At 35.3% G+C, this 22,418-nt stretch overlaps 1 long non-coding RNA gene and 1 other non-coding gene across 2 annotated transcripts; both read right to left on the bottom strand.

The window, feature by feature from the left end:
• Nucleotides 1–1,824: 1,824 nt before the first annotated feature.
• LOC136990041 (uncharacterized) lies at nt 1,825–20,596 on the bottom strand. The gene is made up of 3 exons (XR_010882997.1): nt 20,552–20,596; nt 2,162–2,241; nt 1,825–1,965 (listed from the first exon to the last, which is right to left on the bottom strand). It is a non-coding gene; the product is annotated as an uncharacterized lncRNA (long non-coding RNA).
• LOC136990252 (small nucleolar RNA snR60/Z15/Z230/Z193/J17) lies at nt 2,037–2,123 on the bottom strand. Its single transcript, XR_010883020.1, has one exon. It is a non-coding gene; the product is annotated as a small nucleolar RNA snR60/Z15/Z230/Z193/J17 (small nucleolar RNA).
• Nucleotides 20,597–22,418: the final 1,822 nt, after the last annotated feature.

Genomic DNA, 22,418 nt, shown 5'->3' with positions numbered 1-22,418 from the left:
GTTTAATACTAAAAAAAAAAACAAAAAAAAAACAAAAAAAAAAGAAATTAATATAAAATGAGTATAAAAAAACTAATATGATGGTCTCCAAATCGCCATCTAACTGTTTTTGATTGATCGAAATTAATAACTGTTTGCAGTCTGTTTCGTTAGCACATTTACGCCTTTCGCTACATTAGTCTTTTTCACCACAATGAAACTTATTGTGGATGGTGACTTCTCGTACAGTAGCCTACTATGCCACGAGGAGACGCCACGAGAGCTCGCACCAGCTGAAAATCTTACTACGATTTATTCTATAAATCTAAACTCATACGTTGCGACATCACATATTCAATATAGCGTTCAAGTTGCTCGAGTGCAAAGATATTACAATTCAACAGTGTTTTATAAAAGAGTTAAAAAGGGTGACACCACGATATCTGCACCGGGTGTCACCCATGCTAGCTACGCCACTGCTTAATGCCACTCTCCTATTTTTTAATGATTTCCTTCAACTCGATCGTGTTCCCGACCTTTTTCGAAGGGCTACTGGCTCTGGAAACTTTCTTTGGTCCCACGATGGAACTAAAAGGAAGGGAAGCAATGGAATTGTTTGGCTAGATGCACAGAGTAATGTTCATACAGCAAGAAACACCACGATGACTTGCGAGCAGAAAAACGCGTAGGTCGCTCTATTTTTGCAAAATTAGCAACAAGATCATGTGGCACGTCGACGAAATCCGAGGCAAATTTTTTGCAAAAAAATCGACGAAAACCAAAGTCAACGAAAATACAGGTATTACTGTATCTTCCTCCACAACCATTTCACTACTAAAAATTTTCATATTTGTTTTAAACTACTATAAAATAGTACGACATTTGATTGCTAATAACTCTGAGTTTGTATACTTTTAACGTAATTATTAACTAAATTTTATTAAAATTTATTAGAAGACACTCCAACAGTTTCCTTGTTAGTCTTGTTTCTTACTGAAAAAGCATATAAAATTTGAAAGGAAATATTGGGAAATTAAATTTGAAATTCTATTTAGATACAATAACCAAAATTTACTTAAACACTTATTTTTCTGTTCAAGGCAAGGTCCATAGCCAGGAAGTTATTATTGGTACTAATGGTTTCTAAAGTTAAACCAATTATTTATTGCTGTTCATATTCCTTGAAAACTTAATTTTATATTTGATGAACACTGATTTTTTAAAAGATTCTTGTTCACAAAGTGCTCAGAAATTACATACACGACCAAAGTCCACTTTAACTCAACATTAGTTACAGACCAATTAGTTCATAAAATTTATAATGTCTCATAAGGGGAAATACATTCTAGAAATTAAGAGTTTAGTATTTCCACTATTGAAAACTTAAAAATGCTTACATTCAAGATAAAAGGTTCTGTATAAATACCTTCTTTGCTTCACCAACCTGAAATGAAAGTAAATCAAAACTAAATACAAGTAAAAAAAACTATTAAATATTAAACTTAAGAATGGTTTAATTATCATAAAAAGATTTTTAAATCATACACTCATTAGTAGCAAATACTCCCTTTTATTTAATCATTTAATACAAAATTTCACTAGACAGAAGAAATGTACAGTACCTACCCATTATTGATAATGTTGACACAAACAATTTTTCTGTCTTGCTTCCCCTACACTTGACCCCATGATTAAACTGCAAATAATACAACATAAAATTTATCTTAATATATATATATATATTTATTTATATATATAGACTAGGACATCACAATAGAACAGACAGAGGCAGAGCAGAGCCGAAAAGCTATCTGCACACCTGTTAGGCATTAGAAGTGAACTAGATTGCTAGGTGGCCAGAAAAACTGAAATCGAAACACATACTTATGTGGCAGTAACCAGGAGCTTGGGAGAACAATGATAGGCCTTGAAATTCATTACTGACAATCTTCAAGCTTGGGCATAAATGCTAACAGTTGTATTTATCTAGAATAAAACATTTATTTTAAGAAACTCCAAAAAAAAAAAAAAAAAAAGTGTGTGTATATATAAAATTTATTATTTTTCAGATAGGGACGAAAGACTCAAATTTTAAAATCTTTACAATCAGCTGAACTATGAAATCATCACTTTAATAAAATCAAATTTTAAATTTTACATAATTTTTATCAAGATTAATTACCTTAAAAATATGAAAAGCAGACTCAGCTTCATATTTATTTCTAATTAGGATTGCAGATCTAAAAGATATGGTCTTGCATTCTGAAATATTTAAAAATAAAGGCTTAAATGGTGGAATTGTGTAATGAATAGCAAATCAGATACTTCCATTCAGAAAAAAAAAATTCTTATTAAATTCAAAGCAGCTGATCTCAGTATATAGTTAATATAAATAGGATAGTAATAATTTAACTATAAGGTTTTGTTGGAAAATGTTTAGTTAAAAAAATGAAGATTTGGCTGTTGCATATATTGCACCTCCATAAATTTGAGAGATTGACTTTTGTCACTCTCTCGTATTTCATTTTATCTGCTAATTGTATTCTAAATACATCAGTCTTCAATCAGAAGTGTCACAACTTAAGATTCAAATATTTTATGCAAGAGTCTGTAAGTCTCATTATGGACAACTAAAATAAGCAGTCACATTTCAGTTATGCATTTTTTAAAAATCAGTTCCTTATCCAAGACACCAGCACTGACCAGCGAAGCCATCACAGAATGAAAGTTGATTCATGCATGTCCAAAACCATTGTTGTGGAATGGTGCTCAAAGTTCTGTAGTGATAACAAAACACAAGATGCAAGTCAGTCAAGCAGACCATCCACATCCAACACAGCTGACAAGTAGGCTATGGAAATTGTTATATGGGTTTTGGACATGTATGAATCACCACTGTGTAATGTTTGTTATTTTTCTCCTGCAGCCAAAACAATTACCACACAGTGAACCTGTGAACACATTTGTTAACACTGTCATCATTGTGTTCATGATATTCTACAATGGATTCTAAAGTCAATAAAATCACCATTAATTGCAGACCTAGATTCCTGCTTTTCTTTATTCTCTCTGTACTTGCTCATTAACATATATGCTGCTGCAGCAGCATCTCTGAATGGAAACTTTTTGATCATGCCATATTTGTAAAACCATTCTTTATTAGAACTTTAAGCTTCCCTTTTAAAAAATACAATTAAGAGTATAAGTGATTAGTACAAAATTTCATTGATTAAAATTCTGTACTGTTGTGCAGGCAGATAGCCTGAACAAGGAAATAACTTAGTATAATCACAAAGAAAATCATTAAGAGTGGCAAAAAACTTCTCTAGAAAGCAAGTTTCTTCTCATTTTGAAATCATTTGTAACTGAAAGATGGGAAAGTAGCACCAGAATACAGCCTCTGGTTTCATGGCCACAATCTGAACTTGTCTCCAAAATGCAGAGCCTAGGTTATAATAAAAATGAGGCTTTTAAAATTTTTATGAAATTCTTTATTGCAAGGGCATGCATTATATATTTTAAGACTTTTTATCCATTTTGTACTCTTGGTGATGATAATTATTTACATTACACAACATGGACATTTGATTTTTTTACACATTTGATAATTTCCAAACAATTTTTTATATGGTCATCCCAAAAGTTTTAAACAAAATCATGAGACTATTTACCAACTGCACCATTTGAGCCATCACTGCTTAAGCTTGTTTTCCTAGTGCAGCAGCATGCTGGGACAGTAGAAGCATAAAAACTGTCATATGGCACTATACTAATAGTGTAGAACAATCCTGAAATATAGGATTCTACCCCCATGCAGAAACACCAATTCTTATTCATGGTCATTTCCTTGCATAAAAATAGACATTACTCAATTGTCAATCACAAACAAAAAAGAATTAGTGGATTTGTATTTCATTAACAATGCCATTCTAATACACAAAAAAATTACATAACTTAGATGCTTGACAGAAAACTAGTTTAAGTCTGATCTTTTGTCCCCGTCAGGTCGATCGGAACCTTGTTGATATACAGTAGACCTCCCCATAACACGGTAGATACGTTCCATGTTGTATGAGTCACTTAAATACATGAGCCAATCACAGCCCAGCACGTGTGCAGTTTAGGGGCTACGGCCATTTGAAAGGTTTTCTTTCATAAAATTAACCGATTCTAGACTAATTTGACTCAACATTGCTTAAGCTTGTTTTCGTCACGGAGCGGCTCATCAAATGGTGGGCACGTGTTTCCCGATAAGTTATTTTTCTCGCTGAACTTTGGAGACATCATTAATAAAAATATAATTTTTATAATTTTAATTTTTACATTGAATAATAAGTGTTTTTAGTAGGTCCGCTGCTCGTTTAAACTCAACAGTTTGTGCAATGCCCGCTATTGGTCCAGATTTGACCAATCCTGTCGCAACACAAGTTGGCAATGATGTTTTACCGTGTTGAGTCTCTTTTAGCATGTTATACGAACATAATCGCAATTTTTTGCAGTGTTATACGAATCCGTGTTATGGGGGGGTCTACTGTATTACTATAACAGATGGAAAGAGTTAAATGTATTTATCCATCCCTTCCCCAAGCTAATATATTAGGTTGGGGAAAAAGAAATCCATTATTTTTATGTTTATTTTAAGACTTTATTTAACGTGGTTCGGATTGTCCGATTTAGGTCAAATATTCACCGTTTTGTTTTATAATTTGTTGACATTTTAAAGGTAACTTCATAATGCCTCTCTCATAGAAGCCCTGGTCCCTATTGGCAAAAAACTCAACTAAGCGATTTTCGTGATCTTCTCTTGACGCCAATTTTTTATCACTAAGGAAGTTTTGCAATGATAAAAAAAGATGGTAATTGCTTGGTGTCAGGTCCGCACTATAAGGTGGATGCATCAAAACTTCCCAACTAAGCTCCCAGAGTTTCTGGCAAGTCCCTATAGACGTGTGTGACGTGGCGTTGTCCTGATGAAAAACAACACTTCTCCTGTTGGCCAATTCTGGCCGCTTCTGATCAATAGGAGAAAAAAGTGATCACGTGACATAGGTGTCGCGCATATCGATGCGGTTGTAAACAAGCTGTTCCGTTCGAAGGATAGCTTACTTTATAATAGTGGAAGAACGAAAATATTTTTTAGAAAGGTTAACAACAGTACAATTAAAGGAAGAATTAAAAAAGTACAATGCCAAGTTAGCTGGTAGAAAAGCCGATTTAATAGAAAGGTAAGTTAAAATAATCTACATCTATATTTTTATCGTTAATTATTACATTTATAATTTCAAGTCATTATAACTATTACATGATAAGGTAACTTACCAGTAGATGAAAGTTTTAAGAATAAGATTTCACAAAATGCACATTTTTCGTCGATAAAAACATTTAAAGATCAGTAAAGTTGTCATTGATTCCTTTCACATTTGTCTAACCAATACATAAGGTCAAAACTTTAATTAAAATAAATTTTTTTTCCTTTGGAATATGGTCATGTACCGAGCCTGATATATTATAACCAATTTATACCAGTATCTGAAATGTTAACTGTACCAATAGGTTATCACTGTAATTTAGAACAATCAACACAAACAAAACTATGTTCTATGAAGTTCTAAAACAATATAAGAGATGTATATCTTAATCTTTTACCAAGAGAAAACAATATTTGGAGTATTTAAAATAAATATAATCAAAATGTCTTTTTTATTGGTCACAAGTCGTCTTGTTTCAATAATTTAATGCAATAAGACTAATTTCTTCACCAATAAACTTTTTGTACAAGTGAATTTTTTCCCATTTTCTTTTACTAAATTTGGCATACACTATATATATGCCATATTTAGGTGCTTGTCAATACTGTTCAGTTACCTTATACTGTTTATTTTTATATTATATGTAATATATTAAGGTAAGAATATAATATATAATAATAATTTTTGCCTTTCCTGTCAATGTGACAGAAAAAACTGAATAAAATATTGGTGATCATATGTTAACTAGTTATTAAACTTGTTTACAATAATTTTCAGGTTACTGGCATATGAGAGGAATCAGGAAACTCATAATTTTTCTATATCCTGTGATAGCTCTCCTGAACTCAAACTTCCTGATTCATCTGAATATAAGGATCTCTCTCCAAGTTTACAAATACCAGTTTTGACTATAGAGACAATTGATGCCTACATGGAGATGTCAGATCAAAGAATGCCACTGTCTGCTGTGCAGATGTATTTTAATGAATTCTTATTAACAATAAGAGAAACAAAAGAAAAAAAATTTTCATATTTTAAAGGTAATGTAAAATCTGAATTAACCAAGGGGAACACATATTATACAGATTTAGTAATTACAGATGATGGGGATATAGAAAATGCAATATGTGAATGTACAGCAGGTAAAGGGCCTAAAGCATATTGCAAACATGTATGTGTAACACTATTGGCAATAGAAGAATACGGAAGAACAGGCAATTATAAGTGTCACAAAACATGCACTCGGGTTCTGCAAACATTCCATCAGCCTACCCGCCAACATAAAGGTTCCCCAGTTAAGGCTAGTGAGCTTCCATTTCATTTATTTAAGAAGAGAGGAATGAAAAGGAAACGATTGGAAGACATGAAATTTGACCCCAGACCATCTGGCAGTTCAATCTCTGATTATACAAACTTTGTTATTAATTTGGCAATGAACATGCAAAGTGGTTGTGCAATACCGATATTGCAATTAAGGCAACCAGCAAACACGAGGGCTTTAGAGTCAGATCATGATTATTGCAAAAGCACAATGTCCGAAATGTTTTTAAAAGCTTTACATGTAACTGAAGCAAGTAGGGAGTACATAGAACATTTGGAAAAAGAGACCCGATTACAACGAAAAAGTGCAGTTTGGAAGAAGGAACATTTGTTGCGTTTGACATCTTCAAACTTTGGAAAAGTTTGTAAATTAAAATCAGCAGACAGACTAAAATTGTGTGACTCGTTACTGTCAAGTAGGCCAATAAAAAGTAAGGCAATTTCTCATGGCTTAAGGTATGAAAAAGAAGCAATTGAAGCATATTCTTCTTTTGAAAATACTCCTGTGAAAGAATGTGGCATGTTTCTTCATCCAAAATACCCATTCTTAGCTGCAAGTCCAGATGGGCTAGTGGATGATGATAAAATATTAGAAGTTAAATGTCCTTACTCCAGTTTTAAACTTCCTGTGAATGTGCAAAATGTACCATATTTGGAATGTACTGATGACAAAATTACTTTAAAACGGAATCATGATTATTTTTATCAAATCCAAGGTCAATTAGCAGTGACAAATAGACAAGTTGCTCACCTGTTTGTTTACACAAAAAGTGACTTCAAAGTTTGTATCATTCCAAGAGATGATAAATTTATTGCAGACATGACTGAAACACTAATTATGTTTTTCCATGAGCATTTTAAGCCAGCTTTTTTAAAAAAGATGTTCTATAAACATTAAGTTTATAAAATAATTGAGCTAATTGTTATTTTTATTTTACAATTTGAGTTTATGTAAAATTTTTCTAGATGGTGAATTTTTTAAATAATAAAAAAAGATTTTGTTTTAAAAATTAAAATTTTTTATTTGCTTACAAATTTACAAACATTTATTCAACTATAGTACAAATTTTAAAACCACTATATTACTTTGAATTGAAGTTCCATAATGAAGACCTTACTGTGTATGCTAGTATACATTCTTAATCTTAGAATTTATAAACAGACAAAAATTTAAAAATACTATAAATGGAAAACTTAAATTAGGCTAGGGTCTAGAATGAAAAAAACATTATATACAGAATTAATAGAGAGCTAGACTAACAGTGAAACAAATTAAGCATCTCTGCCAACAATGCTTGGTCTAAAATTGCATAACATAAAACATATAAATATAATTTCACTGCCAAGTTTGATTAATGTCGGATGCATGTGTTGCCTCAAAATCTTGAATGTACGAGCCATTCCTATAATACGTTCAATATGTATTCTTTTACTAGATATTTTTCTGTCTCGAGATAACAAACTGCTGCTCGGCTGTGCTTTTCCTCTCGTAAAAGTGGGTGTATTTACCACAACATCTTTAGTAATTAGCAAGTCCTGAATGTTAAAACCTCTATCAGCCATTACACAGTCTTTTGCCTCTGTTATTTTACACAGTGAAGACCTTTCTGCAATCTGTCGATCACTTGCAGAACCACCATAGGCTTCTGAAACAAAACTTACTAGACCACCTGGTGTGCAACCTACAACTGCTTTTAATGTGTTGTCATTTTTATATGACGACCACGTAGCCTGCTGTGCAACAGGATTTTTCGGTTTGCTTATTTTGCATTCTAGAGAATCAATGATAACTCTAGTATTCGGAAATTTCATTTTAAAATCTCTAGGCATGTATATATCAACAAGAGATCTTTCACTCCATATATCCAACTCTCGCCATTGTAAATACATGAAATTGATCCAAGTAACGAAAACGTTTCGTACTGTTTCTTCAGATACACTAAACATCCTACTCAACTCAAAATTTGCTGTATTCAATCTTAATTTTATTAAAGTCAAGAACAACTGGTTTGGCACTGCAAGTGTTACAACCTAAAACTTGTAATATTTTAAGCTGTATGCTGCTGGTCCCAAACTTTGTAGTACAGAATTGAAAGAATTGTAGTTCTCTAACCCAGTATAGTAATGTATAGCATTGTTGTCAAACTCAAATCTTTCAACTGACATTGGGACTTCAAAAGTATGGGTCTGTGTAGTTACACAGACCATAGTGCTTGCCACATTATTTTCAATAAGACAAGTAGCCTTTTCCTCCTCCTCATCTATTACTACTACTCCTCCTATTTCTAATGTACCAGTATCCATTATATAACATGCATCATGATTATCTTGAACTTTGCGTTCACGGTTTTCTCTTCTTGTTCGTCTGCTCGCAACCGAAGGTGCCTCTTTTTTAGACCAAAAAAATACATTTGGTACAGCATCAGCCTTCAGTTGTCTCTTTGCTGAGATGTTTCCTAATAAAGTAAAATAAATCTATTTATTTTTCATTCAGCATAAAGAATTAACAATTAAATCCATGGTACTATATATATTTTTTATCCTTTGTTAACTTAGCATTAATGCTATGTAAGTGCTCAAAACTAGCCTCTACTGTTAGGGCTTATCACGCCTAGATATTAAAACTAAACAGAGACTTTTGATGTAAACATCAAGTATTTTTCAAGCGAGGTGTTTGAAGCTTCCTAATTGCTAATAGCTTGAAAAAAATATTGTACAGTTATTATAATTCTTTAAATAATGTGCTTACCAAAGATATTAATCTCCTTATACTGATCAGGTGTGAAGTGATTTTTACACACGAGACTGGATGAAGTTGGTTTCCAATTTGCTCTTTTAACGGCGTGAATCCATTTCTTTCGCAATGCTGGATTTTTTGGAAACTTGTGACCACCACTATTAGAACAATGTGGTACACAGCACCACGTACTTGGCATTTTTGAAACTTAAAATATTTATTAGATTTTCGTTTAAAGAAAAAACAAATGGTACTTTACAACCGACAACGTATCGCTTAGTCTGTTTACGACCTCATCGATACTAGCGCCGCGTGCGGAGTAGATTTCACTTTTTTCCCCTATTGCTAGCTTCCAATGGTTTAATTGCTGACAGTAGAGGTCCGAATTTAATGTTTGACCATATGGAAGCAGCTCATAGTAGATGATTCCTTTACAGTCCCACCAAATGCACAGCAAATCCTTCCTGGCCATTATTCCTGGTTTGGCCACCATTTTGAGCCGCTTCACTGCGCTTTGACCACGCTCGTTTTCACACAATATTGTCATATGTGACTCATTTCTCATCCCCAGTCACCATCCATTTAAGAAATGGGTCGATTTTGTTCCATTTGGCCAAGGCTTTGCAGATGAAAATTCGATCCATCATGTTTTTTGCGTCAATTCGTGTGGCACCCAAACATCAAGCTTCTTTTTGAATCCAGCTTTAAGCAGATAGTTTAAAACTGTTTTGTGGTCAATCTTTAGCTCCTGGGTGATGCTACAACTGCTAACATGCTTGCCCATTTCAATCATTTCCATGATTCTATTGACATTTTTAATGACGGGCCTACCTATGCGAGGTGCATCTTTAACATCGAAATTACCAGAATAGAATCGACGAAACTAAAATCGTGCATAATTGGCTGTGACAGTATCGGGACCATAAACATCATTCACAATTTCAGCCGCCTGGATTGCATTTTCGCCTTTATCAAAGCAAAATTGTAAAACATACCAAATTTTCTCTTTGGTAACTTCCATCTTTTACACCTTATAACTCACAACTAAATCGACCAATCAAAAAACTGTAACAGAATTTTTTTTAGTATAAAATGTCACTTTTCCAGTGAGCACAAGTCTGAACTTGTTTGATCAATACTTTACGAGATATATATCACTACAGCCATCTAGCAACAAAATAATGGATTTCTTTTTCCCCAACCTAATATTACATTTCCATCAAACACTATCATTTGTCAAACCAACTATAACACTGCTACAATGATATAGATGCTTCCACCATATGCATCCCAGATATGGAACCAAACCAAAAAAATTCTACAGCATTGAAAAAGGTTTGCTTTCTCTTAAGGCATTTTCTTAGACATCAATATACCACTTCCAAAAATGGCAATTTCAAATGGAACAAAGTAATGCCATCTAGTCAACAAACCAACTTTGAATATTATAATAAAATTAATAGCATAAATATTTGGATATTAATAACATCACAATAAAAGTAATCAATGTGCTATGAATTAGCCTCATCTGTGTGGGGGGGGGGAAACCACTAAACACCCAAACTTTACAAATTTTCTATTATTATTATTATAACCAATTTTAAAAATGTGGATTTCATTTAATGGCAAGAATAAACCACTGTGTATAATTTTTAGCAAAATTCTTGCAGGTGTTGGGTTCAGACATTTCAAAAAATCATCAAATATACATCCAACTCCTCGAAGTTTAAAACAAAATTAACAGTGGTAACTGGAAGCAATAATGAAAAAATGCCAAATACAAGAACTCTTGAAAAGCGATCTGTGCAAAAAGCAGTTTCATAGTAGTGATCATCATCACACACTCGGGTCTACCAAAAGTCAATAGCTAGGTTGAGGCAGACATTTTCAACACGAAAATACGTACAAACATTTGGCGCCACCTTGCCCGTAAGCCTAGATGTTTGACAATGGCATTTGGAACGTCAAGCATGATTCCACCGACGTTCCAAACACCATTGTCAAACTTCTAGGCTTAAAGGAAGGTGGCGCCGAATGTTCGACGTACACATTTCTGTGTTGAAAAAGTCGAGCTAATAGCAAGGTTGAGGCCGAAGACACCAAACTTCGAGCACAGATACTATCTCCATGACTATTTGCCAAACATTAAATTTTTACTCTTCAATAACCGATAAAATTTCCTCTTTACCATGAGAAAATATCTTTGATAAGTAATAATAGAAGTTTTTGTGCATTTATATACCAACTACCCAAATCAGAAAATTCTGTCAAATAAGAACAGATCTCTTGCAAACTGCAAAGAAAATATCTTTGACTGCTTGCCTTTGGTGTAGTTGGTGTTGTGAAAATTCAAATCCGCCGGAACCAAAATCTAGCAATAAAATTGTTTTATTGTATGTTTCCCACGGAGGCAAAAATGAAACATGAGGAATAAAATCCGAGTAGTGTTGGTTGGTGAAGGAGAGTAACGTGACCGAGAAGGTAAAAGGGCGAACAGAGAGGGAAAGGGGACCGGTTACACAGTGTCCATCTGATTGAATCCAGGCCGATTACCGAGTGCCCGTCCGCTCCTAACGAGTCCCGTAACGCTGTGTGTGTCCGTCCCGAGGGAAACCGACGCAGTCGATGAAGGAAACCCAAGCCGAGGATACTATCTAAACTTTTTACAAGGACCTATCTACTCAGACAAAGAGGTATGAGCTCCCAAATTTGCGTAAACTCTCTCTCCGGGTACCCTAAACTTAGGGACTGTATATCATCCATACTTGTAGCTGTAGATTTTAGTTTTTAATAAATTGTTGTTGTATTTTCCATCGATGTCATTTATTCGAGTATCGCCGTCACTCTATCGTCGGACCCATCCACTTCCTTATTCTCACTCGCGTAACGCATGACGTGTAACGAAACCAAAACGTCATCTTGACCGCGGGCAGGTCTCACCGACCTGTTAGCCGAGAAAAAAGGAGGTGTGACTTCATCCACCCCCCAGTGAACCCAGTGTTTTGAGTCACTTTTTTGCCAAAATTTTATAGAATAAGAACCGTTTTGTTTCAACAGCCAGTTATTACCAGTAGTGCAACAATATAGTTACTTCTGGCCAGTGCCTTGTCGGGAGATTAAGAAAATATCATCCAAAACCATCAAAATCTAGGTAGACTTACCTCAAAAAATATAAAATTCAACAAAAAAACCAAAATATTTAAAATCTCCAAATTTTCTATGCCAAGGCTAGCAATTCAGGGAGGTAAAAAAAGGCAAAATTACTAAAAAACTGAGGTTTTAACCCCTATAACACATTAAAAAACAACACGATACCTTTCAAAATCGGCAGATTTTATCCTAGCGTACTTCCAATCAGGAGATAAAAAATAGAGCAAACTGCCTAGGTTTTATATCCTTAAAACACACGCTAGCATTATTGGCCAGTGCGTTGTCAGAAAATTAAAAAAAAAAAAACAAACTCCCAAAACTAAGGTGAACAGACATCCCGGATTGTGCGGGACTATCCCGGATTTGGGTTGTTAGTCGTGCATTGAGCACTGTCCCAAAAAGTGTCCCACATTTGGTCATGTAACATTTTCAACATGTTAGCAAGTTGTCAAGAGCACAAAGTTGTCATTTTCTTTTACTACTAGTAGCCTGGGACGCCCCACAGTGGGCGTTCTAGCAGCAACGGTGTCATTCCATGGTATAAATAATAAATTCATATCAATAAGAAATTCCTATTGCAATAATAATATACTGAATTTATTATTAATTTGAACAATATCTAGGGGTGGCCCTAGTGGCTGTTCTAGGCATACGATGACAGATATACAAACAGCACCATCAAGTTGTGGAAAAAAAACAATTTTTTTTCCTATAGAGTTATTTTTAAGTTTATTTATGCATTTATATATTTTTCTACTAAATAATTTATATATATAATAATAATAACTAATTCATTAATATGTCGGAGGTCCACACCATTTTAAGCTCCCACAACAGAAGCATCCCACATTTCAACCTAACATATCTGGTCACTTTACCCAAAACCATCAAAATCTAGGTAGACTTACCTCAAAAATAACTATAAATTCAATAAAAAAAACCAAAATATTTAAAATTCCTAAATTTTCTAGGCAGTGTCTTGTGGGTAATAACAAAAATCGATGCATTTGTACCTCAATGACAATAAGCGTTCTGGTGGTGAAACTGCTAAAATGAGAAAAATAAAGAAAAAATTGATCTCCCTATTCTACCTTAGATAAAAATAACATTATAATTTCTATAGTGCACATATCTTAAAAAAAAAAAAAACAAATAAAATCATCAGAAAATACAAGGTTTTGTAACCTAAAAACACTCAAACTACTTTGGTGGTGAAATTACTATTTTTTTCACTGCTGCAATACTAACCATAGTTCATATGAGACAAAGAAAAATCACCTAAAATATATCAAAATCTTGCCCAGGTACTTCAAAAACAACCCTTGGGGTCTAGCACCTCCAGTGTAATCGCATAAAAACTGACTTATCAACCGCAAAATTTTGTAATGAAAATATTAGCGGATTTGCTGCCAAGATGCAAAGCTATTTTTAATTTTTTTGTAGAGCACTCAAAAAACCAGAGCTTAAAAATCGAATAAAACAATTCTCAAAACAGAACATTTTAAAATTCATATGAAAAACTAAAAAAATATTGGTTTCTCCAAAACAAGAATTTTATTTCTCAATGGCCATGAAACATTAAAACAATGCAAAGGAGGCAAAACATTTTTACAAAATCACCTTTAACATTGGCACTTTTCTTTCCTGAATAGTCATAAATTGCTACTGCAGACAAGCAAGTCTTCTCATAACTACATCTGCCTACCAAGAGTGTACAGGGTGTTTCTGTCACTGTCCACACATACTCATTCACTCATTATAGCTTCTCTACTTTTCGTTCCAATGTTTACCAAGCAACCGACAAAGACCTTTCCGTCGGCAGCTAAATATATACCCAGAAGAACTTTATTGCCAGTAATGTCACACCATGGAATTTCTCTTTGCAGATCTTGTGATATCCTCTATTCAAGATTTTCTCAAGAGCAGAATCCACATTGGTTACATTCAATGTTGTCATGATTAATTTAAGCATCTTCCTGTGCCCAAACTTTTCCATTCTGTTCTGTCTCGACAATCCTCTGTCAGTCCTTTGTGCTCCATAGCTTTTGTTACTTCCTCTATCCATGTAGTCCATGACCTTCTTCTCTTCCTTCTGCCTGCGGAATCCATTTCAACATCTGTTGTGGTAGTCTACCTTCTTTCATTCTCCAAACATGGCCATACCAGGTTAATTGTTTGTTATGAATGTAATTGACTATAGAGTTTTGATAATCCATTATTTTCCTAATTTCTTCATTTCTTACTTTATCTAGTTTGAACATCAAGCAATCTCAAAAAGTCCATTTCTGTGGATTCTAATTTAGATTTAAATATTCTGAATTTAATACCCACACTTCCGCTTCATATGTTATCACACTTAGAACTAATGATTTATATATGTTTATTTTTGTTGTTTAAAAGATTTGTTTTCCCATAAGATTCCATTTAGCATTCTTATCATAGATCTTCCTTCCCCTAATTTCAATTTCCATTTGACCATCATTAGTAATTTTTGTTCCTAAATATTTAAATTCATCACATTCTTTAATTCTTCCATTTTCCTCCAAAACTAAATCATCTATGTCTTCAGTTCCAATTACCATATAATTAGTTTTTCCCATATTTATATTTAGTCCCCAGTTATTATATGACAAAAAAGCTCAAAGGAGAATACAGTAGAGCATCGATTATCCGACTCAATTGGGGACTGGGGTTGGTCGGATAACTGAAAAGTATGAAAAAATACATTATTAGTATAGTATGGGTCGGATAATCAATGCTCTACTGTACATGTTAAATCATAATTGTCAGCTATAACTAATTGGTCATCTGCAAATAATAATGTATATACAGTGTTGTCTCCAACCATTAGACCCATACTACTACATTTTCTCTTCCATATTTCCATAGCCTTTTGAATGTAAATTTTAAATGATGTTGGGGAAATACAACAACCTTGGCATAAACCTTTAGTAACCAGAAATCCTTCAGATAATCTTGTTCCTATTGTAATTTTAACAATAAAGTTATGATATAATTTATTATTTATTTTTCTGTTTATTGTGGTGTTATCCAATACTTGCCATAATTTTTTAATTGGTATACTATCATATGCCTTTTCTAAGTCAATAAATAATAAATGTGGAGTTTGATTTCTAGCAACTTTGTTCTCAATTATTTATCTAACAGAAAATATGATCGAGCGTGGATCTTCCACTCCTGAAACCTGCTTGTTCCTCATTTTCCATATCTTTGTATTCCTCTTCTAAGTAATATTTTAATAATTATATCCTGCTGAATATGCATGTAACAGTAATACTTCTAATTCTTACACTCATCTTTTTTGCATATTGGTGACAGACATCCAACTTTCCAGTCTTGTGGAATATCTTCATTTACTCAACGTTTTCCTCAACCTATTAACCGGAGTAATACTTTTCAATATTTGCTAACGCTTTCGATGCCCCTCCTGGGCTCTTCCTCAGGCATTCGATAAACATCGTAGTGATTTGGTTGTTGACCTTCACACTTCCCCTTCCGACGGTGTTCGATTACATAAGACTCCAAAGCGCATGCGTCCCCATGCCTAATAAAACTTTAACTGTAAACCGCTTATCCTCCTTTCTACTATACACTCGAAACGCAAGAATAAACAAATAAATTTAATTTAAACGCTGTCGTCCATTAGGAACTGTCACACTGTAAAAAGAGATATTTCTTCCTTAAAATTAATGCTCGTGGCTTCGCACTCCACTCTAAAAATTTCAATAGCTTCCAAATTTTTAGGTGATCATGATGTGAGGTGGTGAGAACGATACGTGCCTTGTCAAATACCGCCGTGATGTCTGGGTCTGTTGCATACGTTGCAAGGGCTGTCATGTACTTATTTCGTATAACGTCCGATTTATGCTCTTTCAGACACACCTCTAACGATCCTTTGGTTGCACCTACATAAACCATTTCTTTATTACGCCTGCCATCTATTATAGGGACTCTGTAGACGCCCAGTAACCTATTGGGATTCGGAAGATCTTTTCCATTCCTTAGTAGGCTAAAAATGGTTTGACATCTGTACGCAACCCTAATCTCCCGTTTCTTGGCAATGTCAGTATATAATATTTTTAGAATGGGGTTAAACGTGACAGGGACTACAAGCTTGTCATCTTCCTTTACCTTAATATGCCTACCTTCTACATCCTCTTTATTTTGATAGCGATGCTTTGTATTTTTTAATGAGCCTTATGTGTAAGGTTGGTGTACCCATACGCCTTCGCCATCACCTCTATATAATTAATCTCCTGCATTAACGCCAGTGTTGTGGAAGAATGCATGTACGCTCTCATGACTAATGATCGAAAAGCCGCTACTTTATAAGGAAAAGGATCGCACGATCCTATCGGGATGTATGTAGCGACTGCTGTCGGTTTCCTATAGACTGCTATTCGTATGCTTGTTCAGTTAAACATTATGTCAATATCCAAAAAGTGGATCCTATTACAGCTGTGTTGTTCTGTCTCTACCACAAGACCATACGAATTGTCGTTCAATGCGTTTATAAAGCCCTTCAGATCTGGTTCCCTTTTCCAAAATACGATAATGTCGTCAATGTATCTCCTATATAGGGTAATATCTTGGAGGAAACAAGGCAGGGTTCTGTTTTCAAGCAGTCTCACCATCAATTCGCAGAGGTCCCGGATAATGGACTTCCCATAGGCACGCCTTAATCTTGAACGTATATCTTCCTCCCGAACTGGAACGCCAAATTATAGCACGCCAAGTGCACTAACTCCAAAACATCTTGATGCATTGCACTATCCTCCACTTCATCTAACAGATAGTCTCTGAGTGCACAAAAACAAGGGGGAAGTTTTATTGAAGGGTACAGGGACCTGAAGTCCATCACCGTTGCGAACAACAGTGGGAGGTTAGTTTAAGTTGTTCCAAAAGCTGAACGGGGTTAGATATTGTGTACTGATAATCCTCCAAGTGAGACGTCAGCAAATTATGCACGTACTTTTCCAATTTGAGAGTAGGAGCTCTAGCTTTGTCCACTATGGGGCATATCTGGTCCTTCTTTATGGGTTTTAGCAAAGGCACAGTTTCGGTACGTCAGGGGCTTCCATTATTAAGTCTTTCATGCCCAGTCTGCTGACTAGTCTTGTATTGGCAAAATGCTTAGCCCTTGCCTGCATCTTGTCCACCCACTTCTGTTCCACCTCCGTGCACTACATTAATGCTAGGTATTCTCCAAGACTCCTGTTGTAGGTCTCTCATTTCGGACATTATACGAAATAAGTACATGACAGCCCTTGCAATGTATGCAACAACCCAGACACCACGGCGGTATTTGACAAGGCACATATCGTTCTCACCATCCCACATCATAATCACCTAAAAATTTTGGAAGCTATTGAAATTTTTAGAGTGGAGTGCAAAGCCACGAGCATTAATTTTAAGGAAGAAATGTCTCTTTCTACAGCGTGGCAATTCCTAATGGACGACAGCATTTAAATTAAATTAATTTGTTTATTCTTGCATTTCGAGCATATAGTAGAAAAGAGGATAAGCGGTTCACAGTTAAAGTTTTATTGGGCATGGGGACGCATGCACTTTGGAGTCTTACGTAATCGAACACCATCGAAAGGGGAAGTGTGAAGGTCAACAACCAAATCACTACGATGTTTATCGAATGCCTGAGGTAGAGCCCAGGAGGGGCATCGAAAGCATTAGCAAATATCGAAAAGTATTACTCCAGTTAATAGGTTGGGGAAAACGTTGAGTATATCATCCCGGTGTATTAGAAGTGGAGAATATTTATATCTTCATTTATACAACATTCTATTAAGTTTTTGCAAATTCTAAGTAACCTATCAGATCACCAAATCTTCAAGTCTGAATACCGCTATTAAATAAGTACTCACTTTTTGAACTTTTGTATCCAATACTTTCTGGAGGGTAAAAAAGTACCGGATACAAAGGTTCAAAAAGTGAGTACCTATCAGATCCACACTTAATTAGCTCTGCTGTTATTTCACCAACGCCACTAGCTTTATTATTTTTTAAAGATTCAATTATACTTTCAAAAAGTTTCATATCTATTTGAATATAGTCATCTATAACTTCTACACGCACACTAGGGTGTGTATAACAAAAATTCCACTTACTTAAAGTTAGGCCCAGCCTTTGCCCCTACACTGCCTATTCAGGAGACTATAAGATCTATACCAGACTTGGAACTTTAGTTACAGGGTCTCTCTGACATACAGAAGGAGTACTATAGGTGGATAGCCACCCTCAAAATTAAAAGCACCAGGGACTCTAGGGAGGTTCTCAAGCTTAGAGAGAACATTAAACGCACTCTCAGGTGGATACGCCCGAACAGTTACGTTAATCAGAGCTGATTGATAAGCTACATTCACGAGTTAAGTGTTTCTCTAGTACAACGTTGGCCAAAAAACTAGACTTGAAGAACATTGTAATGGATACACCAGATGTTCCTAAATTATTTGCATTAGCAAAAATGCATAAACAAGGCCAACAGTTACACCCAGTTGTAGACAAGGCAAAGCACCAACTCGTAAATTGGAGAAAGCTATCCATATCATCATTACACCGCACTTAAGTGGCTATCAGTTTACCATTTCTAGTCCAGTGGAATTAATCGAGCAGTTAAAATTAATCACCTCCCCCGATTGCATCCCTGTTAGATTTTAGATCATTATACCCCTCCATTAAACTACCTCCATGTTTCTGTACTCTCAGACTTCCTCTTTACGAGAGTAAACGACACAACTCTACACCAGAATGTGTTGGAATTGGCTCACCTAATATGTTATAGTTCGGCATTTCAGTTCAACGGGGTAATATACACACAATCGAGAGGCGCCCCTACGGGCAGTCTGGTATCCGGAGACTCACGCGAATTAATGGCGAGACAGCTCGAGACCGGGACCCTTCCGAACTTCAAGCAAGACATCATACTTTACAAAAGATACGTAGACAACGATACTATTATTTGAAAAAAAAACACCAAAATCCGGCACGATTTATCGAAGCAACGAACGATAATCCCTACGGGCCGTCCCTCTAGGTCGAACGACACAGCAACACCAGCGTCCATTTCTTAGACGTGGATATCAAGATCGAGGGACCTAACATCCTCACTAAGGTCTATCGTAAACCACGTGCTAACCCCACACAAATACGGATTAACTCGCGCGATCCGTTTCAATACAAACTAGCCGCATTTAGATCGTCGGTCAGAAGAGCCAACACGCATTCATCTACGCAACGGGCACTTACAGAAGAGTTAATCCACATCGAAAAGATTGCCGAAATGCACAGGTACCGCAATCTTACACAAAGAATCTCGGAACACCACAAAAGAGCACAGATATCTTCCGACACCTCTACGACAATACAGGGGGATAACCTCCGTCGTCGTCCCAAATATCCGGCAGACTCATTTTTGTCGGGCTTTTTAGCTCTTTCCCGAGAACGAGGGAGCCGGCCCCAAATCTCGACCTTTTTAATCAAGGTTTACTCCCAAGAGAGTAGCCGTCGGTACCTGCGAGCCCCTCCTAAGTTTACAAAACGTTTAAAGTACAGTATTTTCGAATTGTTGGAACAAACGGACTTACCATTTGAATGCAATTTAGAAGTTTTAATATTTCTAATACGCCTGTTTAAACTTTGTCTACGACTACATTTCAAACCACGCTCGCTGCATTCCATGTTATTTAACGTATTAATTAATTAACAATTTAATTCTCTTAATGCAGGTAAGCAGAAATAGCTTCGGGATAAGTTGCAGCTCTCGCCTGTATATTTATACGTCTTCCTGAAGGATTTCAAAAGTAACAATTTTAATCTAAAACTACTTAATTTTGTAGACAAAATCTTTAACAGGCACGTGAAATTAAGTTTAAAACGAAGAATGTAAGGTTAGACCAAAATCTGTGTAGAGCGTCTACCACGTGGTTTCGAATTCAAAACGGAAATTTTAAATCCAAAATCATCCGCATTTCTGAAATACTTATTCGATTAATAAGTTTATATTATAATACATAACCCTTCACTTATAAACTCACGAAAATCAGTTTGTTAACGGACAATTTAAATAAAAAATAAAAATTACCTTCCTAAACGAGCAGCTCCGAAGACGACAAAGAAAAGTTGGCACTCGTTTCGTCTTGACTTGTCATAGGGTTCAAAAGTCGGCACAATCGCGCGTTTGCCTCATATATCCGAAAGCTACACTCTCGCTACCAAAACTTATTGTTTGAAATTTTATTCATAAAATAAACTAAATAAAACTTGTACATATAAATTGTTTACAAAATTAAGTGTGAAATTTCTTTAATTTTTTTCGATATTTTCTAGGTTGCCAATAGACGTTAAGTCGTTGAAATTGGTGACCAACGATCCGCTGATCTCTGACCCTTATTTTTTATCACCGCGATTTTTTTCGGTGATGGTGATTACGATTTATCTGCCACGTAGCCGATCAGAATCCAAGTTTTGCCTACGATACGTCATCTATATTTTGCTAATCATAAGTCCAGGGCCCGATTATCCTCGGGTCTCATACCATCTCTCTATGGCCCGTTTATGGAAATAGGTGAATTTTATTGGGGCGTTATAGCTTCACGCACTCCAGACAAATTTGAATTAGAGGCCCCACGTACAGCGTTGACTTCAATTATTATTTTTCGGAGAAAACTTTTGGGGAAACCCCCGGTATCTTCGTTTCTTTTTTAACGCCACCTCTGTCTCGTTAATCACCGTTAAGAAATCATTGGTAACGCCAGTGAATTATGTTTCGATATAGATCACCCGTCATAGATGAAACTTAGTTTCCGATTAGCTACGGCGTGGTGAAATCGTAATTAAAAAGTAACGGTCTACGATCGTACTGGATCGTTCATCACTATGGCCGACCATCATAGATTAGTGATAAGAATAATGTCGCGTCTATGATAAATGTCGATAGAATTCGAACTCAGACCTTCACAATAGTAGACGAATACCTTAAGGCTGATAGTACTCTTTGGTTATGCACGTCATCTCCAGCATGTGGCATTAAAGATTGAAAAAGATTCCAAATCTGTCGTAAACGGAAGTAGATAGAACCGTTTTGGGGGTTAGAATCCTATTTAGTTTCTTTAATGTACGGTTAAGAATTTTAAAAATCGAATTCGTTAATTTTCTACTATTGATATAAAAATCGCATGTAATACACAAAATCGAAAGTTTCGGCTCTCTAAATTCTGTCACCCCAGGCTGTTTCTTCTTTGCCTCACCTATAGGAACAACCCTTTTCAAAACGGTCCGAATGGCGGACAATTCGGCGAAATAGTCGTCTCGTTTTCCTCCGTGCGGCATTTTTTCAAATTCCGTCATCGGTTCGTAATTTCTTTGACTGTGTCGAAGTAGCTTTCGAACGTAAGGCGTGCCTTTCAAATAGGTAGGCTACACTGAAAATTCCAAGCACGGTGAACCTTCTTACAGGATTCTAGGATAGCGATTTTAAGGTAAGCTGGTGGTATCAATTGCCTATCTGGAGATAACTGTACAGGAATGCAGTATTTTATATTAGTTACCCTTTTGCTATTGGAACAGTCGTCGTTATTGCTAATAAAATTTTCTTCTAACTTCAACAGGATTTTTATTTTTTGCAGTTTTAGGCCTTTTGGCTTTTTAAGCCAAAAGGACAGAATGTAAACATTTTATATGATCCCTTAAATTTGATGTTTCCTGATGTTTTGTATTTTTTTTCTTACCTAAGATTCATTTTGCAAGTCGTTTGCCGTTCTCAATTTTGAAATACTCCCAAATATTAATTTTTAAGGAAGGAGGAATAAAGAAATGCACCCGTTCATTTATAACTGCAGATAATATCGATAGATTAAAATTAATGTATTGTGTTATAAATGTTAACTTCCGGGAGTGACCGGTCGCGAAAACGTTAGCACAGTTTTGAAATCCGAGTACATCCTCTAATT

This window comes from Centruroides vittatus, unplaced genomic scaffold, assembly GCF_030686945.1.
Source record: "Centruroides vittatus isolate TY-2023 unplaced genomic scaffold, ASM3068694v2 scaffold_861, whole genome shotgun sequence".
NCBI classification, from domain to species: Eukaryota; Metazoa; Arthropoda; class Arachnida; order Scorpiones; family Buthidae; genus Centruroides; species Centruroides vittatus.
This window is presented reverse-complemented; position numbering and strand designations above follow the sequence as displayed.